The sequence below is a fragment of the Diospyros lotus genome, chromosome 12 (genome assembly GCF_014633365.1).
Source record: "Diospyros lotus cultivar Yz01 chromosome 12, ASM1463336v1, whole genome shotgun sequence".
Taxonomy (NCBI): Eukaryota; Viridiplantae; Streptophyta; class Magnoliopsida; order Ericales; family Ebenaceae; genus Diospyros; species Diospyros lotus.
Genome location: NC_068349.1, coordinates 37,183,316 through 37,197,659, shown reverse-complemented (window position 1 = coordinate 37,197,659; position 14,344 = coordinate 37,183,316).

The window sequence follows — 14,344 nt, the reverse complement described above, 5'->3', positions numbered from 1 at the left end:
ACCAAAACATTGGTGCAGCGAGATTTGTATTGAAAGGTCTCGACTTCGCTCATCTTGAGTGGGAAATGGAATTATTTGATACATTCTGTATGCAATGATCATTTTATTAATAATTAAATAAGTACTTGAATGATCACCTTAATAATAAGCATCTAGGTTAAAGCAGTTTGCCATCTTCACTGTATGAATGATCATTTTCTTCTTAGACAGCAATATCTATGAGCAAGATCAACATATCCACTAATATTCAGCATAAAAAGATAAAAGAGAGGTGATAAGAAATTTTGAATAATTTTAATTTTTGGTATTAGAACTTTGATTTGTTTGAACTTAATACCTTTTGTGATAAGATTTTAGTATATAAGTAGGTACTTGTGATACAAAATAATGGATATGGTTGAGTTTGGATAAAATTATTTGGTTTATATTCTATTCTGTTTCCACTCTCTCTCAGGTCTCTCTCTTTGTCTTCTTCTCCCTCTCCCCTGGCTATTTTTTTCCTCTTCACTGTCTGATTTTCCCTGTATTTTTCTTCCACTTCCTACAATTTCTTTCAGTTCGGCATCAAATTTGATCAGAGAAAACCTCATCCAATCCAAGCTGTCTTGCAACCTATCAGCGGTCTCATTGCACAGCCTCTGTAACACCCTGTAATTTGATTGAGGATTTAAAGAATAAGGGTGAGTGAAGGGTCAAGAGTCAACCTACAGTTGACTGGAGATCAACTGTAGGGAGAGTTAATTTGCAAGATGAAGAGTCAACCATCGAATTTTGATCAACTATTGGAAGTGGTAGGTTAAAACTCAAGAAAGCAGCTGACTTTAAACTTGATTTTTTTAAGAGCTTACATGAAAAGATAATTAAGTGCATTTTGATATGTTGGCTATTGAGTCGTGTTATCATGTTGTACAAGTTAGTTTCGCAATATTAACCATGCGATGGCACGCAACCATATCAATTATTTATAATCACTACCATCTCATAAAACCTTTTCACATGAAAATAGTGTTGGAACTTTATTTCATCGTTTCCTCGCTAGAAGGTTGCGTCAAGAAGGGCATTCAGCCTAAATTTTAGCCACATTATTCTTTTGCATGGATTTGTATTTTCAATTTGGCTTTTAGAAATCAATTGACATTTCATATCTAAAAAAGGGGAAGAGTTCTTGTTCACACAACAAGGGTAATAAAGTATAATCTTATTTGTGTTTTTACTTATGAGCATTATTGTATTATGTGGGTTGGGTTGTAATTCCTTTAAACTTTTATCTGATTTGTAAAGGCAAGATAGTGAATTGTTGGTTGTAGTGTGTTGGTACTCCAAGCCAATGAATTTAGGTGTTGAACAAGTTGGGGTAAGCTTGGGTGAGAAAAACCCTAGTGTTTAAATGGTAGAACGCAAGATAGAAATTGATCTTGTAGAGTGGACGTACTACAAGTAATGGCAACGTACTATAAAAGATTTGTGCATATTGTGATTGTTTTCTTTGCTTGATTAATTTTATATTCCGCACCTAAAGAGCTACACAATCTAAAAGAGGTTTAAAAAGTTGACTCAATTACTATTAATATCAGAGCAAGCATCTTCATACCTTTAGAACACTTAGTCTAAATAATTAAGAGCAGATCTTAGCTCGTTACATATACTACATGGCATATACCCTTGACCATCTATCTAGGCCATTATTTTTCGATGGTCTAAAATACACCTACTAGAAAATGAGATGGAATCATTCCTACTCTCAAGTCTCAAAACCCTACAAACTTTGGAAAATAGATAAAGACGGGCTTGACTTATCCACTAAGGAAGAAAAATGGACAGGAAATGATATTAGAAATTCCATGTTAGATTATAGAACAAAATATATTATCTTATATGCTAGATTTTTGTCACGACCCTAGGGAGTAGTGTGTAATATTATAAAAGGTAGGGTCTAAATGATGAAATAACGGAGTTGGTAGAAATGTTGTGAACGGTTAACTAAAACCGTTGGGTAGTTAGAAGTTAGTTAATGTAGCTAGAGGTCCTATAAACATGGACCTACGACATTTTGAGAGATCTTGGAAGTGAATAATAAATTTCTCTCTCTCTTGATTCTCTCTTTCTCTCTTCTTTATTTCTGTTATTTTTCTTTCTATCAATTCTCACGTTCATATATTACCAAATTGCAAGCCCTAATTCAAGGGCTTGACAAAGTGGCATCAGAGTTGGTTGGTTCAGCAGTGGGTAGTAAAAACAGTAGCGAAAGGAACAAGCATGGCCCAGTACAATCGAGGATCAAGAAGTAATGGCCAAAGGAACACACTTGAGGCAACTGGAGGTAAGATTGGAACTATGTTGCACGAAAACGGAAACGAGAAACGTTTTCGATACGAAACGGAAACGCATAAACGATATTTTTCAAAAAAAGTTAGGAAACGGAAACGTGGGGTAAACTGTAATTTTAAAAAATATAAGGGTGTATGTGAAATTAATTTATAATTTATATACTATAAATAATATTAAGTTTAATTTTGTAAACCCTAAATTGCATTTCAGTGTTCACTCCTGTCAAATGGTCGACTGCCGCCGCCAACTTGTCTCGCCGCTCGCTGTCAATGGCCGACCATCGCCGCTTCATCCGTCTCTGCCACTGTCACCGCCTCTCTCGCCGTCGACACATCTCTTGCCCTCGCCCTCGCTATCGATCTCGCCTCTCACAGTCGACGCGTCTTTGCCATTGTCGCTGCCTCTCTCGCCATCGACGAGTCTCTTGCCCTCACCATCGCATTTGATCTCACATCTCTCACAGTCGACGCGTCTCTGCCACCATCGACGAGTTTCTTACCCTCACCCTTGCCTTCGATCGACGCATCTCTGCCATCGTCGCTTGCTTCTCACCCTCGTTGTCAACCACCGATGTACACTCCATCTCTCTCCTCACCGTCGACCGTCACCGCACACTCCATATCTCGCCTCGCCTCTCGGTGACCATTGTCTTCCTCGTTACAAGCGAGCTTATTCGTGGTCGCTGGAAATGCGTTTCCCACATGTTTCTGTAAATTGCGAAACCACCCTCGAAACGTTTCGTAATTTACAGAAACGGTCGCAATTTACAGAAACAGCCCGAAAATCATTTTGGGCAGTATTCGAATTTTCAAAACGGGAAACGGTTCAGAAACGCTGAAACTGCGCCTCTGAGTCGTCTCCGTGCTTCATAGAATTGAAAACCATGGAATTCAGCGTGAATAACACCCAAGAGGTCATGCGCCAAACAAGGGAAGAATTAACCTAGTGGAAGGAGCTCATGCAAGCCGCCTCGGAAAAGCAGCGAGAAACTGTCGAAAGATGCCAAGAATCGGTCCAAAGGTGTTAAGAAACGGTGAAACAAGAAGGGCAGAGAATAAACCAGCAAGATAGAAGATGAAGAAGGCCGGCCTCATCACCAAAACAATGAGGAAGCTGACAAGAAGAGACGAGGGAAAAACAAGAATTGACTCCTCCTTGCTGCTTGGTACATCTATTATTTATATGTGATTCTATTTATTCTACTGATGATGTATTTTGGATCACATTATCAACTCAAGTGTTAGTATGCTAAGAGTCAATCCAGATGCAGCCCTAACTTCAATTCTAAACAGTCAATCCCTTAAACAACCACCCACATAAATCCACAAACAAGAACAAGTCTGCCCAAATTGGGGGGAACAATGCAGAATTCATGTTTTCTAGGTGCCCACTCACATGTACCAGTACCAAGCTTGAGCCCCTCATCGGTTGCTAAATGAATTCAATTGTTCAATTAACACCAGTTCTTCATAATGCAACAATCGGGGTGGGGAAGGCAACAAATAAATTCACCAAATGGAACAAATTCATACTTCGATATATGAAAAATACATATATATATATATATACACATAAGGAGAGATAAAGCGACGGAGATTGGAATGCGAACCGTTGCCTGATGAACCAGGAAAGTAACAGAAATTCGGGTAAGAAGCATCGGAGCCATGTCAACCTCAATCAGGCTGTACTTTCACTCAAGCTCTCAGAAGCCATAGCTATTTCACCTCTCTCTCTCTCTCCCTCCTGAATAAGAGGATAGAAATACTCCATTTCTGTACTTTGGATATAATTCCCTTCCAGGCTTAAAGCCATTGTCGAAGAAGATCGAATCGATCGGGAACCCTCCCGTTCCCGTTCGGTTCCTGCATTCCTTTGTCTGCTAATATAAAATAGAATCAAAGTTTAATTTCGCCGGTCGGTTGAAGTATTAGTGACAAATCTGATATTTCGTCATTTTTAAAAATAATAATTTTTATTTAAAATTAAAACAAAAATAAATTGGCCATTGAATTTCAAAATTGGTAAAAAGCCAAATACATATTTTCGTCCCTATATTTTTACTTTTTTTCCTTGTATCACTCAATTTTTTTATTATTTTAATTACACTCTTATATTATACATTTTCAAATCAATTGCACACCCAATCAGAGCGTGCAACACGTGCACTGAAATACCTAAATTACCTCTTATGCAACTATTATCTCTGTCACAACTTATTCCTTCAATGGCCAGCAACAAAATAAGTCAACCCGACGACTATAGTAAAATGTGCAAAGATCGTTGTCGTTCAAGAAAGGCAAATGGCGAAAAGGCATAAGCATCGGTGGTGGCGAAAGATGCAAATGCCATGATCAGCTTCTACCATTGTTGACACATTTGCCTTTAAAGTTATTATTTTTTATTTTTTTAATTATGTAATTAATTTAAAATATAATGCATGATCAAAACTATCATTCATAATGTTTATTGATTGATCAATGATTTTTAAAAGTCTATTTTTTTACCTTTATTATTATTATGGATAAATTTTACATATCACTCTAAAGTTTATTTAAGTTACATTGACTACTTTTATATTTTTAAAGATATCACTGACCTCTATTACTTTATATATTGCATAATACTAAACCTCGTATCATTAAAGTAACAACTATTAAGGCTCTATTTTTTTTTTCAAGTTGTTTTTAGTTTTTTAAAACAATAAAAATGTATTTATTTTCATATTTTAAAAAACGCATTATCGAAAACAAAGAAAAAATTTGTAAATAAAACTAAAAATAACAAAAAGTCATTTTAACTATTTTCATCACAAATATACTCCAAATTTTTTTAATACGAAAAATGCTACGAACAAAAAAAAAAAAACACTCGTTTTTAAAAATCTCAAAATAAATACTTAGAATACAAAACTGAAAATAAATTCAAAATTTAAAACTAAAACACAATGAAAATAGCGTTTAAATTTTTTAGAATCTCCAAAATGTCATTTTTGTCTCCAAATACTATGATTATACCAACAAATATATATATATATATATATTGGGAATCGTTAGATAAAAATATAGATTAAGAGAGACATATAATTTATTTCAATCACCAACTGTACCACTGTTAACGATAAGGAGAAATCTTATTGGTTTTTTTTAGAGAAAATATCAATATGGGTTCGAATCAAATCTGAACCTAAATTGTTCTTTTCCATAAACAACCCCAGAAGATTAATCTGAGTTCAAATTGATTTGAAGCTATAATAGGTTTATGGAACCAATGTAGGTTCACTGAACCTAGAGGTGTCAAAAGGGCCGGGCCACCCGGCCCAACCCGAGACGGGCCGAGCTTTGGCCTAGCCTGTTACTGTTCAAACGGGTTGGGCCGAGCCCGGCCCCCTTATGGGGGCCAGGCTCGGCCAAAGAAATTAGGCCCACGGCCTGGCCCAGCCCGTCTAAGGGCCCGGCCCGTGGCCCATTGGGCCTAGCCCGTTGGGCCTTTATGGGCCGGGCCCATGAGGCCCTTATGGGCCACTCAGTTAGGCTTTTACTCATTTATTTTTTTAATTATGTTATTTTTTAGTAATTATTGATATTAGATACTAAAAAAATTACATTTCGCAATATATATAAATAATAATCATCAATTTATTTAAAATTTTCAAGCTAAATTTTTATATATTTAAATTATAAATAAACATTATCCTTTTTATATGTACATTATTTTTCATATCAATTCACAAGAAAATTTATAAGGCATATAGAATTTTGAAATATAAAATGATAAAATAATATTTAAAACTTAAGAATTAAGATAGAAAATATTTTTAAAAGGAAAAAAAGAAAAAAAATGATTTTTATATATGTATTATTTTGATATTTATATATGCATATATTATATGCATTATTTTTAAAAAAATAGAAAAAAAAGGTCGGGCCAACCGGGCCTGGCCCGACCCTCTAGCCCACGGGCTGGCTTGGCCCTGCCCGGCCCCCCTGTAGGGGGGCTGTGGGCCCGGCCAGGCCTTATCCACAGCAAAAGGACCTGGGCTCGGCTCGGCCCTTTTAGTAACAAGGCCGGCCCGGCCTGTTTAAAAAGCCCATGGGCTGACTCGGGCCGGCCCTTTTGACACCTCTAATTGAACCCTAATTAGCCTTGGTTTGATTCAAACCTAATATATATATATATATATATAAAGAGAGAGAGAGAGAGAGAGAGAGAGATTTACAACTAGATCATGGTTTCTGCATGACCCATTCTTGGTCGATAATAGTGAGGAGGTTTTTTATAGAAACCTGTAACATTATTACTAATTAATTGCCTTAATCATCATCAAGATAAAATCTTATGGGTTGGTTTATTAAAAATAAATAGACGTGGTTACTTGTGACCATTAAGAAATGTAGAAGGGAGAAACAAATATAACATTATAAAGAGGCGTCGTTATAATCAATGTGGAAGAGATAAGAGAAAAAATGAGATAAAATCAAGGAGAATAAAGATAATACAGAACTATGGAGAAAAATAATTTAAATATTGTGACAAAATAGTTAATGTACTTTGTTTGTTAAGGGAGGCTAGTGTTATTTTTAGAGAAATTATATTTACAGCCTAATATTTTGTTATCCACAACCACATTTAAGTATTACTAAAATAACCCTAAATGAAAACCCATTTTTGCCATATGTTTGCAGCCACACCTCTTCCCCTCTTATTGCCAACCCACCATCATCTTCTTTGTTCATCATCACCACCGACTTACTTATTTAATAGCGACGTGGGCATTATCATTACCTTTCTCTTTGCTTGGATGCGTTCAGACTCAACTGCCATCATCTCCATTTATCATTGCTAGTCACCCCATTCTCTATGTTGTAATCGCCGATGAGAGTGACACACAACCATCGTCTTCATTCAGGGGCTTTGAAAGGCTCTCAAACCCATGGGTTTATGGGCACTTGAACACACCCAAACCTTTTGAGTGCAATGACGGCGATCACATTTATCACAGGTGTTGGCAATGATACACACACCAAACACACAAACACATACACATATATATATATACACACACAAGCGCATACACACACACAATTGGAGAATCGGAACAACATACCCACGACCATAATCAATTAATTAATTAATTAATCTATATTTTTTTTACCATTTTAGTCGGTTGCCCAAAAAATGAAGGATCCTAGAATAAGTTGGAAAAACACACCATTAATTTTAATGATTATTTCTGATCCTACATGCTCACAACTCACTCATCGAAATATGTGAACCCCTAAATATGTACGGCCACTACGTCGTCCACAAGTTTATTGGCAATATCTCATCGTGAGAGGGTGTGATGGATCACTTCCCAAAGCCCTCTGCTAACATAGAAGATCCACGAGAAGGTTGGTAATAGTGTGATACAAAAGTAAACCAAACCAAAATAACATCACATGCATAACTGCTCAGGGCTAAAGATATATTAAAACATATACAAACCAGATCCTTATCACGCTACAACACATCGAAGATACTACATAACACATGTGAGCCCCCAAAATACAAGAGACATGGGGTCTCGGACTCAAACAAAATAAACTCTCAGGACCTTCCTTTTGATGAGCTTTGTACACATACAAACTCGGAGTCAGCCCTTACAAGACTCACCCTCAATCTGGTCCTTACTTTTACCTATAAAGATGGAAAGTGAAATAATGAGCCATAAGGCTCAGCAAGCATATACAAGGATAAATAAACAAGAGACAATAATAAAAAGATAGTGAGAGCATAATTGTTAAATGATGAGAATCAGAACCTGACTGCACTCTCACCCTGCAATTAAAACACAATAAAAACAAATCATAATAAAACTTTTATATTTTTTTTATTTTAGTGAGAGGTTTATACTCGCCAGTGTACGAGTGCAGTTGTAGTCCAAATTTATATTTATATTTTCTGGATGAATCCAGATCGTCCACTGAGAGATTTATTTATGGCAAAAGAAAAAGAATGTCACACACACGCACACGCATTTGGACAAATTGACAACAAGATTTTTTATGGTTTTGTTTTTAGACAACAGATACTAGAAAATAAAGTAAGGCAAAAATTAAAATAAACATTAAACGTAAAAATATGAATTTGGATAGTGCTTGAGTTAAGACAATTTCAGTACCAACCCGTTGATTCCCAAATTTTAGCATAAAAGATTAGCAACATTAATTTAATTTCAGATATGAGGATTTGTTATTAAATGCAATTAGAGATGATGATAGTTCTAGGTTAAGCAATCCCCATACATGATATGCGGGATTCTAATTTAAGCAACCACCATAAATCCAATTGCAATTAATACACAAAACAACTAAATTAATCATCCGGATTTGGGTATGATAGCATTTCCAGTTCTAGTAACTCTCATACATGGCATGAAAGCTCTAAGTTAGGCTTACGCTCCAATCCAAACCTAGTGATTTTTTAATAATTAATACACACTCATACTGAAATTTAAATTAATGTTACTTATTTAAAGCGCAGCTTTCTTTGGGAATCATTGGCGTTGGACACTGTCCTTGCCTTAACCCAAGATTAGATTTAGCTACTCATTTTTATTTGAAAGTTAATTGACATAAATTTAAATGACGTAATTTAAATAACAGAATTTAAATGACAAGAAATTTAAAGGCATAAACTAACCGGCCATTTAGGCGGTGGATAATTAAATGACAAGAATTAAAATTGCAGAAATTTAAAGGCATAAACTAACCGGCCATTTAGGCGGTGAATAATTAAATGACAAGAATTAAAATTGCAGAAATTTAAAGGCACAAATTAACCGGCCATTTAGGCGGTGAATAATAAAGTAATAATAAATGACATAAGAATTTAAAAGAAGAAAGAAAAAAGTAAGATTATAAGAGAAAGTACTAAAGAAAATGAGAAAGAACAATAACAATTCTCAAAGAGAGAATTATAAGGAAACAACTAAACTTTTATTCAAGAATAATAATCACACTTACAAATGCAATCAAGTGAGCTATTTATAGGCCACAAGATGCAATACAAACCACACAATTTCAATTATTCAATTAGACATAATTATATCTAATGGGCACTCACACACTTAAAGTTAAATGAATTTTAGCTATAATACACACCTAATATTAAATGGATTTTAGCTAAAATACATACCTAATAAAGCACTCATAAAGTTAAATGGATTTTAGCTATAATATCCACCTAATAGTTAAATGGATTTTAGCTAAAAAACACACCCAATAAAGCTCTCACATAAAAAATAAAAATAGATTTCTATAAATTGGTTTTTAATCTTCATTAGGATTAAAAATAATCCTTGGGCCTTCTCCAAATAATATTTTCCATGGGTTGCTCAAATTGGGCCTTAATTCTTCATGGGCTTGAATTCTTCATGGACTTTAATTTTTCATGGGTTTGGTTTCTTCATGGATTTGAATTCTTCATGGACTTGATTTCTCCATGGGTTTGATTTCTTCGTGGACTTGAATTCTTCATGGACTTTAAGTCTTCATGGGCTTGAATTCTTCATGCCTAAAAAAAATAAAAATAATTTAATGTTATTAATAAATTATATATTATATATATGTATTACACATGGCACATATATATATTAGATTATATTATATATATATTACATGCATGCATATAATGATATATATGTATTATATATAATTTTATATATTATTATTATTTACTTTAGAACTTCATTTCATTCATCTTTCAATTTAAATTTACATATAACCATAAAATATATATTAATATCTAATTTAAACCATATTTAAGATCGAAAGAAGGGTATAATTATAACAAAATTTTTACAAAATTAACCACTAATCAGAACCTGCATGAGCCACAAGCACACACAGCTCTCACCCCTAATGCCATTGTAAGACATGCATATATGGAGATTACCTATCCACCCTACACACACATAGGGATGGGTGTTCTGACACTTGGGTCTAGACAACTCCACTCCCAGGGTTGTGTTCATGAGTATCCACAACCCTTAAGGCCAGTCAGCTCCACGCAATGTCAAACCATATCCAACACCGCAAGGTCACTAAAGCCAGATAGCTCAACTCCTGGGGTTATACTATTACCCCACACCCAACCCTTAAGGCCAATCAGCTCCCACCTAGCGCCTCGGTTTACACGTGTGTCATGTTTTGGAACCAAGAGGATACCACTCAAAACTTGTTCAAATGGCTTGAATCCTATACCAAAAAGAATCCTATCGAGTCTAGTTTACAAAAAAAAAAAAAAAAAAAAAAAAAAAGATCCCAATTTCGATATTGGCGCAACAAGTTATGGCCGAAATAGTACAAGCTGTGCAGTGCAGTCTTTTTCATGGGAGTCGACTCTTGACACCTCCAATCGACTTTTGGGGAGTCAACTTGTAATACCCACTATTAAATATTAAGAGAAGTTTTGGAAGTTATGGGATCAAAATGGAATTTACAATAGTTTCGGGCTTAAGTGCAATATGCAAAACATAAACAAAAGGCGAGGGACTGTGTCAAGTAGGTCAACAAAGGTCAAAATGGTTCAAATAAGCAATACTCAACACAATCAAGGGATTTTCAAAGGTTTGAAGTCAAAAGTACACAAATAAGGGCGTACGGGCAAAAGTACAGATTTTGTAAAGTATCAGAGGGAGGTCGAATCGACGAATTTTTCAGAAATTCCAAAGGGAAATGGAAAATATAGAACTTGAGGGCCGTTGTGGAAGTGTTGGATAGTTCAAGGGTGTTTAGGGTTAGGAGAAAATACAATTAAAAATTAACTAGGGGCTAAACTGCAAATTCTCAAAAAAATGCCATGGTGTGAACGCGACCGTCGCACATGGGTCGCCGGCCAGCCGCCTCTAGACGCTGGGAAGCTCGCCTAAGGGTGCTAGGATGATCTTCAGGTGATGATGAAGCTTCAGGGGGTGGCCATTGGCCGAGCACGGCGGCGACGTGACCGGTTTTAATGGCGAAAGATTTTTCCGTTTTGGATGAATCTTTCGAGGGCTTAGGCTCGCGGTTTGGGTTCGTTTAATTGGTTTGGAAGCTAGATCTAGGGTTAAGGGGATAAGAGCAATCGATTGGTGGTGGAAATTTGGGTCGAGGTGGAGTATGGGTTCTCGGCCGAGAAGGTTAGCGCATAAGTCGATCAAATTCTGCCCATTTTGGCAAGAATCGAGCAAAGAGATTAGAGGGCTTTTGTTCTACAAGTTGCAAGTATCATTTCTGGAAATTTTCAAGGAGTTTCATGTACGTTTGGTAGAGTTTCAGTGGCTTGGCTGGAAAAGTGAAGGCCGCCAGACTGCGACCTACAACCGCCATTTAAGGCATTTTTCGGTGATCCTTTCGGGCATTTGAGGGTACCATTGAGGTCGCCTCATCGAGATCTTCAAGGCCCCATAGTTGTTTTGGCCAAAGGAGTCGCCGGAGCCGGAGAATACGACTGTACGGTGGCGCGTGGCTCCCACTCGCAGGGCTTCGGGGTGGCGCGTGAGGTAGGGTTTTTATGTGTTTTTAATTTTAGAATTTAGGTAAAATTATTTTAAGAATTATCACGGAAAAATATTTTGTAAAAGTTGATGTTAGGTATTTTTAGTGAATTTTCGAAAGTAGAAATGTTTGAAAAATAAATAAAAATAGAGAAAATTGTGGAAAAATAGAAATGTTGATTCCAAAGGTCTTAAATGATGAAATAGGAGTCAATTGGGCCGTTGGAAGAAGGATTACACAATTTTCGAGGTGTGGCACGTTTTTCGAGGCGAAATCTGGACTTTTCCGATTCGAGGTGAGTGGTTTGATTCTAGCTTTACCTTGTCTTGGAAGTGTTTTTAAGTGCTTGTGGTGGGTTCTAGTGAGCGGTTATACCCTCCTAGACTTGGGTTGTTTACAGGGCTTTACTTATGATCATCGTGTCAACATTTGTTACATTGCATTAACTGATTTACTTTAAAATGTTGGTGCATGGCGTGTAAATTTTCATATCACTTGGAGTCGAATTTCATGTCATCGTTGGGTTCGTATGGGGCGGGATGGGGTCTACCTAAGATCGGGATAATGTTAATCCAGGTGAACGGGTGTCGCACTGGGGCACTCGAGGGAATAATGTTAAACCAGGTGAACGGGTGTTACGACGGTGCACCCGAGGGAATAATGTTAAACCAGGTGAACGGGTGTTACGACGGTGCACCCGAGGGAATAATGTTAAACCAGGTGAACGGGTGTTACGACGGTGCACCCGAGGGATTAACATTAAACCAGGTGAACGGGTGTCACAGTGGGGCATTCGAGGGATTAAGTATGTCAGGGATATCTCTCAAGTTAGACGTGTCTTGCATGTTGTCGTTCAGTATACCATGCTCGTGTGTCTTTCATGCATTGTATAAACTGTTTCATGCCTTCACTTAGATGGTTTATCATCTAACATAGGTTATGCCCCTAGAACATTCAACGTTCCAGTCAGGGACAGCTGCGAGATCGAGGACACGGTCGGTGAGCCAGTGGTGTTTATCTGACAGTTGTTGCATTATTTTGGGAGCATTGATATTTACTATGTTATATGTATGAGTAATCGCTCGACAGTATTGTAATTATTAGTAACGGTGTTATATATATACCAGTGTAGAAACATCTTATGTGTAACACATGGTAGGCCACGTCATTCTGATGCTTAAGTATTTCGCTGTGTTTATATCGTCTCGTTCAGTTATGATTATGTTATTGTTAATTAAACGAGCAAGATTGGAACTCTCGGGGTTTATATCTGCATGTGAAGATTGTTCTTGAATCACTGCGGGTGCCGGCTGTAGTTTTGTGACGTGTGTTTCATCTGCATGTGAAGATTGTGCTCACGGCGCCGCAAAAAACGGACTTGGAGGAAAAAAAAAAAAAAACCCGAGAATTTCCTTATAGTGACACGCCTGTATAAAACAAGGTGTTACACAACTCCTACATCACCCCAATCGACCTGCCTGAGAACCCTTCATACAGAGTCAACTCTTCACACCCTCAAGTTAACTCTTGAGTCTAAAAATCCCAATGGATAAGTAAAATCACCCCAAATCTTGAAAACCTCAACTCTAATGCAAAAATACATATTTTTCAAGGATTTATAGGGTGGAACAATCCCTTATTAGAGTCTGAAGGAGATAAACAAGATCAAATGAAGAGGGGAAGAGATTTACATGCTATTTTACATAACAACCCACAATAGCTCTTTTCCAAAAATTAAAGGAATTCTCCCAAATCAACTAACTCCTCAACAAGAACAAGGAACATAGAAGAGAGGAAATGAGTAAGAGCTCGCCTCTTGGGGCTTTTTTTCAAGGTCTTGCTTGAGATAGCTTTCCTTCAATATACTCGTTCCTACACCCCAAAATGAGATTAATAAGTAAAAAAATAAGAAGATAAGCTAACCCAACTCGTTTAATATCTCTTGGAGGCACAAAATCAAGGAAAAATGGAAGATAAGATAACCCTAGCTCACCTTCCTTTTCTTGATCGACCTCTTGTTCTTTTGCTCTTTCTTACCTTCTTAACTCATTCTCTTTTCATGTAAAAAAAATCAAGCCCTTATATTTATATACACATATTATACTAATTACCAAAATGCTCTTTATACTCAATAAAAGAAATCCTTTATGCACAAGGGTAATTTAGACATTAATTAAGTACCGTAAGCCTCAAATAGTATTCCTTCACATACCTCGGTATACAATGGGTCTTACTTTACTAAGGTCAAATCCTTGACTTTCCCCGTCCCCCTCCTATTTGCCACAACCCCCAATAATGTCATATAAATATTTTAAAATTATCACCAATACAAGTAAATGTCCTAAATATCCTATTCCCACCATGACACCACTCGAACTCGCTACCGGGTCATTACACAGGGCGTCATTATCACCGAGTTGATGTTTAGCTTGTTAATAAGTGTGTATCCGACTTAAACACTCCTGAACACATAGGTTCGAAGGTGCCTGAATGCACCC